The following is a 9,295-nucleotide window of genomic DNA, read 5'->3' as shown; positions in this document are numbered from 1 at the left end:
GTAAGAATACCAAATTGTTCCCACTATTATAATATTTTAGATTCTAACATAATATGCAACGGTCCCTTCGTAATGTCATAGTGCCAAAGTCACCAAGACTTTGTCAATGAAATTACAAAGTGCTCTATTGGAGATTGTTACAAGGCAATTCCATAGATATGAAGTCTCACATTCAAAGTACATTCCTTTGAACATCCTTCTTGCATAAAAGTTTGTAATCTAGACATAGATTCTTAACGTCCAACTCCCAATATGGAAACATTTCCATATTTGCCATATGACAACTCATTATTAGTAGAATCATATCTAATCATAATAATGTCATTATGGTCCATACGTTACTATACTTCCAACTGCCCACAAGTGACTAATCCTTGGCGAACCTTAGATTGTCCTCGACAGTCGTTTAATTATTTTAGTCAAATCCGGTTCTAGTTCTTTTCCCTCTTAATGACCTAGGCATTTTGGAAAATTTAGAACGTTTGAATATTACAGCATATGCAATTGATCCTCTACCTGAAGTGTATGGGACACGATTCATAATGAAAACGTGATACTTTACCAGTTTCTCGCTATAATATCGCCATATATAGAATGCCCCTATGTTAAATCTTTCCAACATAACATTCATATATGTCCTTTGACTAAATTTAATTAAAATTTCTCGATCTAAGCTTTTAGATTTGAAACGAAATATAATATTCTCTCCCTTAATTATAGCAAAACAACCTTTCAACCCCTGCAACTTTGCAAAGTGAAACTTTTGTTTTCTATAATTAATATTGCTAACTTGCAACATAATAATCATGCTCCCACTAACATGATAATTATTACTTTTACTAGCATAACACTTATTCTCCCACTAGCTTTGACATGTACTTGGAAAACAACTGGACTTCTAAAAATCAATACTTATTGATTTCCTTAAAGAAAGTTCATATTTCTGATATGAGATGCTATGATAAGCCTTTATCTAAGCATCTCAAACTCATACACCTTTCCTTAGATATCTCATATGTGTGTCTAAACAATTTCAGAACTTACAACAATAAGTCTTAATTGTTCAAACTAATTGCCAAATCTCACAATTCGAACTATGAAGAGGGATGTCGTAATCATAATCGAGTTTGAGAATGCAATTTACACAATCGCTATCTCCTTAAAATATTCCTAGTGAAAGCGTTTCCTCACAATCATTTTCATGAAGCGGAGAGAAACCTTATCACTTAGATTTTATGGTGTATGTGTTCCTATCCATGTGAATTTGTCATAACCATAATCACAAGACAATGTTTGTGACAAATCCAAACTCATATGGACTGAACTAGATCATCCTTAATTTCTTGCCATCAACGGTCCCACCATTGCTTCCAAGTCTTTGAGCAGCTCACTCCTACCTATCAATGTACTTTCCATTGATCAGGGTGCCTTGCCTCTATGCAATCAATTGAGAACTCATAGAACTCATATGCATAGTTGACTTAAACTGGAACGACACAGAAACAAAACTATGTCAACACGATAGGTTACAAACCTCAAGTCGTGTGCTAGTGATTAACAATAGGTTTACCCTTGATTAGTTCTTGAGACTTTTCAAGATCATTTAGACTCCCACTGACCTCTTGACATATAAGATTCTCTTGTCAAGAAACATTCCTTGATAAAACAAATATTCAAGAGTTAGTGTGGGTCCTTATCAAGGCAAACACTACACACAACTGGTCTTAGTTGGTCTTTGTCTTATCCAAGATATCACAACTTACCAATTTCAAACGTGCAAGAGCAAGAAATAATTTTCCTACTCCACATTTGATGAGTGTATTCAAATTTCTTAAGATTATGTCACTCAAATCACAATTTTGGAGTACGACTCTAAGACTTGATTTTGGAACGAAGTATGATACACCTTTTGATTCAACCATTTCAACAACTTCTGATTCCTTTTCTTAGCCATACTGGTACACTAAGGTGTCCTTAGAGGATCAATTGTGATATGGTTTCATAATCAATGAGACGATCATAAAACATGATACTAAAGTAATCTCCCATCTTTTCAGATTGGAGAAACTTTTATCTTTCTGCCTAATTGATTCTTCTTATTCGTTCTGCCATACATTGAAACTTTTCAATGATTCAGAATTACACTTAATCTTGTAAGCATAACCATATTTACTAGACTTTTAGTAAATCATGATGAATAATCTTATTGTTCTTTGTGGTGGACTTGACTAGTGCACAACTATGTGTACTAGATCCCCTAGTCCTTCACTTGACTCACATCTATATATGAACAAGGAATTAGTCTCAATTTACCAAATGCGAAGGTTCTCATTCATCATACAATACCAGTTGCATGATTCCAAGTTTCTGTCCAATTGAAACTTCGGTGATGAGAATTATTTCTTATTTGGTAAATTTTTGACACTACCACAAATAACATAACTAAGAATCACATCCACTTAATATTGCTTATAATAGAAACACACAAGCATCAATTTTCACAAATGACATTGCAAGGAGATATAAATAAGACAAAAACTCAAAATTTCATTTATTTAAAAAGGTGCGGAAAACTTGTCCTTACAACGCAAATTTGAATGAAAACTATGCTATTACATATTCCTAAGCAATCTATCATAACTCTAAGCAGCAGCTCAAAAATCCGATCATCGAATCATGCGATCGAAATCCATTTCTTCACGATCAGACTCAGCTTACTTCTTCCTTTAAACTTCCTTTCTTTTCTTCGATCCTACAAAACATCAAAATGTAATCATATCACATCATGTATTAAGAATCTACAAATAGGAACTTAATAGAGTTAGATAGTGGATTTTACCTGAAGTAGAGTCATACATATTGACTCTCCCATCTCTTAGATCTCTCGGGTATTCAGGGTAGCTTCGTAACCAATGCCCCCTCTTTTGGCAGTAGGAACATATGGATTCTTCTGGAATGGTACACAAGACTATCTCAGACTCAGCCTTTCTTTTGCATAGAGAAAACTTTTATGGACTTCCAATGTTGCCATTGCCCATAAAAGGTTGGGATATTGATTTACCAGACAAATTTGCTTGACCAGTGCGCCAAATCATTGCTGATTCAACAACAATAAGCAAATAAGTCAAATCAATGAGGGTCACGTCATGGTCCATCACATAGTACTCTCTAATGAACTCACTATATGATTCGGGAAGTGACTGAAGAACCAAGTCAACAGCCAACTTCCTTGAGACGTCGACACCCAACATTCCCAATCTATTAATATGCAACTTCATATCCAAGACATGAGCACATACAGACTTTCCATCTTCGTGTTTGTTTGCCAATAGGGCTTGAGTGACCTTGAACCTTTTAAGTCTTCGAGCACGTGGGTCAGGGAGAATTATTGGAGGAGGTGGAGGAAGATAAGCATGATTTCCATTTCCACGATCCAATCGTGGAACATCATTTTCAAGTGGAAAACTTTTTCCAACGGATTCAGGAAGATCATAGTTGATAGACTTTGACATCTACAAAACGGGAGAAAATTCAAGTTAGTTGATAAAATCCTCAATATAGCACCCAATTGAAATATTGAGGCTAGGATCCAACACAATATTCTACAATTTGGAAGAGGGATGCCGTAATCCAAATCGCAGAACATTTGAAGGTAGGTAAATGACGATTTACCAATTTCCACCATAAAAAACGAAAATTGAAAATTAGATTTTAAATGAATTGAAACTCCTAGATCTTTTGAGATTCATTAAACTTTTCAATGGCATGTTTAATCTCGATTATGCCCTTCAAGTTTGTGACTGGGATGCCGAGGATCACAAACAAGGTGTGGATAACCATGCAAATATACTTGGTACTCTCAATGTTACAGTCACCTAATCAATGTGTCGGTTAGCCACACACGCTCCATTGATCTATGACAAACATCGAGTCACCCTTTGCCCCCTTTTCTAGACTCAAATTAGTGTGCCGGTTAACCACACATGCTCCACTAACGTCTTGGCAAGGGTACAAAGTGTAATTTCGTGGAATAGCATCAAATCCACATTTTTCCTAAAGTAACTAAGATTTGGGAATTTATAAAAGGTTTAGTTACTTGCATTACATTATACTTATAATGGAAGGTTGTGTCCTATCCTACCCGTTCGGCTAACGACCCTCCACTAGTCAAGAGTACGGTGGGTAAGAGTGGATACCCATTCAATCGCCATTTTATAGGCAATTTCCTTAAACACCCCTTAGAGACCAGCTTCGTGAATGAGGCCTACTAACGGTAAGACTGACTCTTTACTTATAATATGTTGAACCTTTAAATGTTATATAGTATAAGGTGTATTTTATACTTTTAAAATACTAAGTGGTTTAAACTTATTAATAAATTAGACCTTTAATTTGATTAATCTTAAACCATATAATTATGATTTATTAATTATCTCCTTTAATTAAATTCTTAATTAAATTAATAAACCATAAGGGTGTAAATTGAACTTTTCAAAACTTTAGGGTTTTAGAATTTAATATTTCAAAAGTAATACCTTTTAATTTAAAATTAAATTCCAAAACTTGAGGGCAAGTTTTTGAAACCTTTCAAAACATTAGAGTTTAACTATTTAAATTTCAAAAACTAAAACTTTTAAGTTCAAATTTAAGCTATAAAACTTAAAGGGTGTAATTTGAAACTTTTCAAACTTACTAGGTCAAATATTTGACTCATAATAATCCTATATTATCCATATTTAACCAAATCTATTAATTTTGATAAGGATAATCATTCTAATCATAAAAAAACGATTTTAGGCAATAAAAAGGAGTTTTGGTAATTATCCTTAACAAAATCTGCTCAAAAAATCGAAAATCCCAGCAACAGCACACTGGACTCGCCAAGTCCACTGATGGACTCGTCGAGTTCAGGCTACTCGCCGAGTCCACTGATGGACTCGCCGAGTCGGCGTCGCAGACAACAAAAAATTCGACTTTTTGATCCTTAGGCAGTTCACTTTTGCATCTATTCAACTAGAAAAATGACCTAGGCTCTGATACCACTGATGGGTTATGAGAATTACATCATTCCTATAGTGTACATGCAACCCTAATTACTTTGATCTAGGTTTTCTACTATGAACACAACAACATAGAATACTAAAGCATAAACCCTAGATCTAACATGCTATTATCGAAATTAACATCAGATTAGGGTTAAAAACTTTACCTTGATTGTTATGTACCAATAACAATCACAATCCTTCTTGATCTTGACTTCTGAAAGCTTAGTGTCTCAAATGTTGCACCTCTAATGGAGTCACAAACACCATAAGCAACAAGATGAACAAGGAGAGAGGGAGGAGGCACCAAAAACGTCTTAGGGTTTCTCTTAGAAGGTTAGGGGCATTTTTGGAGGCATAAGGGGTTCTTTTTATAGTTAGGCTTCTAGGGTTTTGAACTAGGAAACCCTAATCCAGTTGCTTAGTCCTTAAGCAGCCCAAAGACCCTTCCAGAAGGCCCTTGGACGATTTCTATATGGATCCCCATATAGAATTCGTCCATGCTTCCTTTATGGATCCTAAGCCCAACTTTGTAACTATCTTATAATTACAATATCAGTCCCCTTTATTTAATTAATCTCTTTTAGCCACAAAATTAATTTTTAATTAATTCTTGACTAATATTAATTAAACAATATGATTTCTCTTTTAATATATTATTCACATAACATATTAATAAATCATAATTAATCCTCTTTCTCCTTAATTCATCCTATCAGTTGCTATGGTGAAGGCAACCCAAAAGGACCATGCTCATAATCGGGTCAAGTACATACCAAAATAGTTATGGGCTTAGACCCCTAATCCAACAGTATTTTCATCGGCTCCCACAAAAATCATTTGGTTATCTCTTCTACAGACCGAGTGACAATGTTGTCTTCGTGGCGAGGAGAAGAGTCTTTCGCGAGAGAGAGCTCATAGGCCAAGGAGACAGTGGGAGGCAAATTGATCTTAATGAGCTTCAAGAGTCAAGCGGTGAAGGAACCTCAAACACTAGCGATCAACCTGAGGAGGAAACTCCTGTTGATCCAGTTGAAGAGTCCGTACCTCTGAGGCGTTCCAGTAGAGTTAGTGTTCCACCTGTGTTATATGGTTTCCATATAACATCTGAGGGTGATACATTTATCAGTGATAGCACACTGGTAAATTTTGATGAACCTAACAATTACAAGGAAGCCATGGCAGGCCTCGAGCCTGCTAAATGGAAAGAGGCGATGGACAGCGAGATTCAATCCATGTATGACAATCAAGTTTGGAACTTGGTTGATAATGTATCGGGTCGTAAGACAGCCGGTGCAAATGGATCTTCCAGAAGAAGACCGACATGGATGGGAAAGTACACACATATAAGACGGGACTGGTTGCGAAGGGCTTTACTCAAACTCCGAGAGTTGACTATGATGAGACCTTCTCGCCAGTAGCGAAGATTAAGTCTATTAGGGTTATGCTAGCCATACCTGCATTTCATGAATATGAAATATGGCAAATGGATGTAAAAACCGCTTTCCTTAATGTAAAGTTGGCTGAGGATGTTTACATGAGTCAGCCAGAGGGTTTTGTCAATGCAAAGTACCCTAATAGAGTGTGTAAGCTTGAGAAATCCATTTATGGATTGAAACAAGCATCTCACAGATGTAATCTTTGTTTCGATGCGAAAGTCAAAGAGTTTGGCTTTTCGAGAAGTGAGGATGAGTCCTGTGTATATGTCAAGGCTAGTGGGAGCATAGTTAGCTTTCTGGTGTTGTATGTGGATGACATACTACTCATAGGAAATGACATCCCAACCTTGCAGGAGGTTAAGTCCTGGCTTGGGAAGTGTTTCGCTATGAAGGACCTCGGAGAAGCTGCCTATATTCTGGGGATAAGGATATTGAGATACAGGAGTAAGAGACTAATTGGACTTAGTCAAAGTACCTACTTAGAAAAGGTGTTGAAAAGATTCAGCATGATGGATTCCAAGAAAGGTGACTTACTGATCCAGAGAAATGCCAAACTGAGTAAAACTCAGAGTCCGAGTACAAAGGCTGAGATAGCTGAGATGAGTCGAGTACCATATGCTTCCGTTGTTGGCTCGATCATGTATGCTATGACTTGTACTCGCCCTGATGTGGCCTTTGCTTTGAGCATGGTCAGCAGATATCAATGGAATCCTGGCAAGGCTCACTGGTCTGCGGTAAACAACATTCTCAAGTATCTACGGAGGACTAAGGACTGGGTCCTTACCCTTGGTGGGAGTGATGACTTGAGAGTGGTGGGGTATAGTGATGCCAGCTTTCAGACCGACAGAGATAATTTCCGCTCTTAGTCGGGCTGGGTATTTACCCTGAATGGAGGAGCAATAACTTGGAAAAGTTCCAAGCAGGAGACGGTAGCTGAAGAATTTCATCGGAGACCTTGGAGTTGTACCGGCTATAAAGGAGCCTATGGAGATTTTCTATGACAGCGAGAGTGTCGTTGCCTTAGCCAAGGAACCAAGGGATCATGGCAGATACCGGCATATCGACAGAAAATATTACTTCATAAGACATCGAATAGAAGAAGGACTCCTCGTAGCAAAGAGGGTATCGTCAGAGGAGAACCCAGCAGACCCCCTCACGAAGGGACTGAGTAGGGTTAAGCACTTACAGCATGCGAGGCGCATCGGGCTGAAGGACGATATTAGTTTTAATAATTAGATAGTTTTGAAACTTGTAATAGTTGAAATGTAATTGACATTTGATGATTAAATAAAATGTGTTTTTTATTTATAAGTAATGTTACTATCTAGTGTCAATCATTTACTATTGTTTCACTTTGCATGTTTTGACTTCCAGAATAATTATATTATTCAAACTATCCACAGTCGATCATACTTTTGAAGTAGGTATTGAGGCAAGACTGTCATAAATTTGGCTTGTAGATTGTCTGAATTGTATTAGACATAGCAAGGTTTGCTACAACATTCATGAGTGTTCATAAGGTCTGAGTATTGGATTAAACCCACGCTCACTTGAATCACTTCATGGAATTTATCTCGAGTGATCGTGAGACGATAATATCATATAAGTCTTAAAACCAAGAGATATGAGTTGTTGACTATGAGTTGGTTGTACATTGATAATACGAAACCGCATCAGTAACTTGATGCTATAAAACGTCTTGTTGTGTACAATCTAACGAGTAGTTAGTACAAGCATATGAGTCGAAGTTTATCTGTTCCTTTTAGTCCTTGGAGGATTAAAAGCGATATCTTGGGCCCCTCGATGATTTTGTTTTGACTTATGTGACAGGCCGGTCATAACTAAATTGATGTGTTCGATTAAGTTCTATGTCAAAAAAATCAGAAATTAGGAAACAAACAGCTGGACAATAAGTATGAAATTGTTCCATGTATTTTTCTGGCTGATATCTTGAGAATAGAGTATTATATGATCCCTTATCTAAAATGGCGTATCACAGTTCGACAGAGGATTTTAAGAGCTACGATTGCTAGTCGGTGTTTAGGTCATACTTGCAGCTATAGTTATTAGACTTATCCAAGTGGGAGACTATTGGATAAAGTGTCTAAGTCCATAACTATAATTGGTATGTACTTGACCGGAGAGTAGCATGGTCCATTTGGGTCGCATGTCAGCAGAACATTTGTAAGTATGGACTTTTGAGTAGAGGCTATTTATGATTTATTAATATATTATAAGTTCTAATATATTAATATAAAATCATATTATTTAATTAGTATTGATCAAGAATTAATTTGGAATTAATTTAGTGATCAAAAGAGACTAATTAAATGTAAGGGGTTGATTTGGTAAATCAATGATTCTTATAGTGTGGGCCTATGGTTATTTAGGTTGGGCTAAACCAACATGGTAGTCTATGGATAGTCCATGGAGGTTTAAACCCATGGAGCCTAGGTAAGATGAAAGGTCATGCACATTAGGGTTTACATGGATGTAACCCTAATCCGTGCCACACTATATAAGAACCCCTTTAGCACATGAAATCGGCCACTAGTGATCTTTGGAAGAGTATAGCCGATTTTGAGTGCAAGTAATCCTCTCTCAAGTCCTCCATTGTTGGTGGTGGTGTGTGAAGCATTTGAGGCATCACATTTGGGGTGCTAGGCTCTTAAAGGTCAAAGGAATCAAGCTACAAGAAAAGGTATGTCATCTAACTAGTTTTGTTATACAAGTACCCATGTTTTGTATGCTAGTTAGGGTAATGCTTTGGAAAATCAAATTGCATGTATAATTAGAGAAAACATAGATCCAAAG

This window comes from Lactuca virosa, chromosome 6 (assembly GCF_052849685.1).
Source record: "Lactuca virosa cultivar CGN04683 chromosome 6, Lactuca_virosa_CGN04683_v6, whole genome shotgun sequence".
Classification (NCBI taxonomy): domain Eukaryota; kingdom Viridiplantae; phylum Streptophyta; class Magnoliopsida; order Asterales; family Asteraceae; genus Lactuca; species Lactuca virosa.
The sequence above is the reverse complement of the archived record's forward strand: the minus strand, read 5'-3'. Positions refer to the sequence as shown.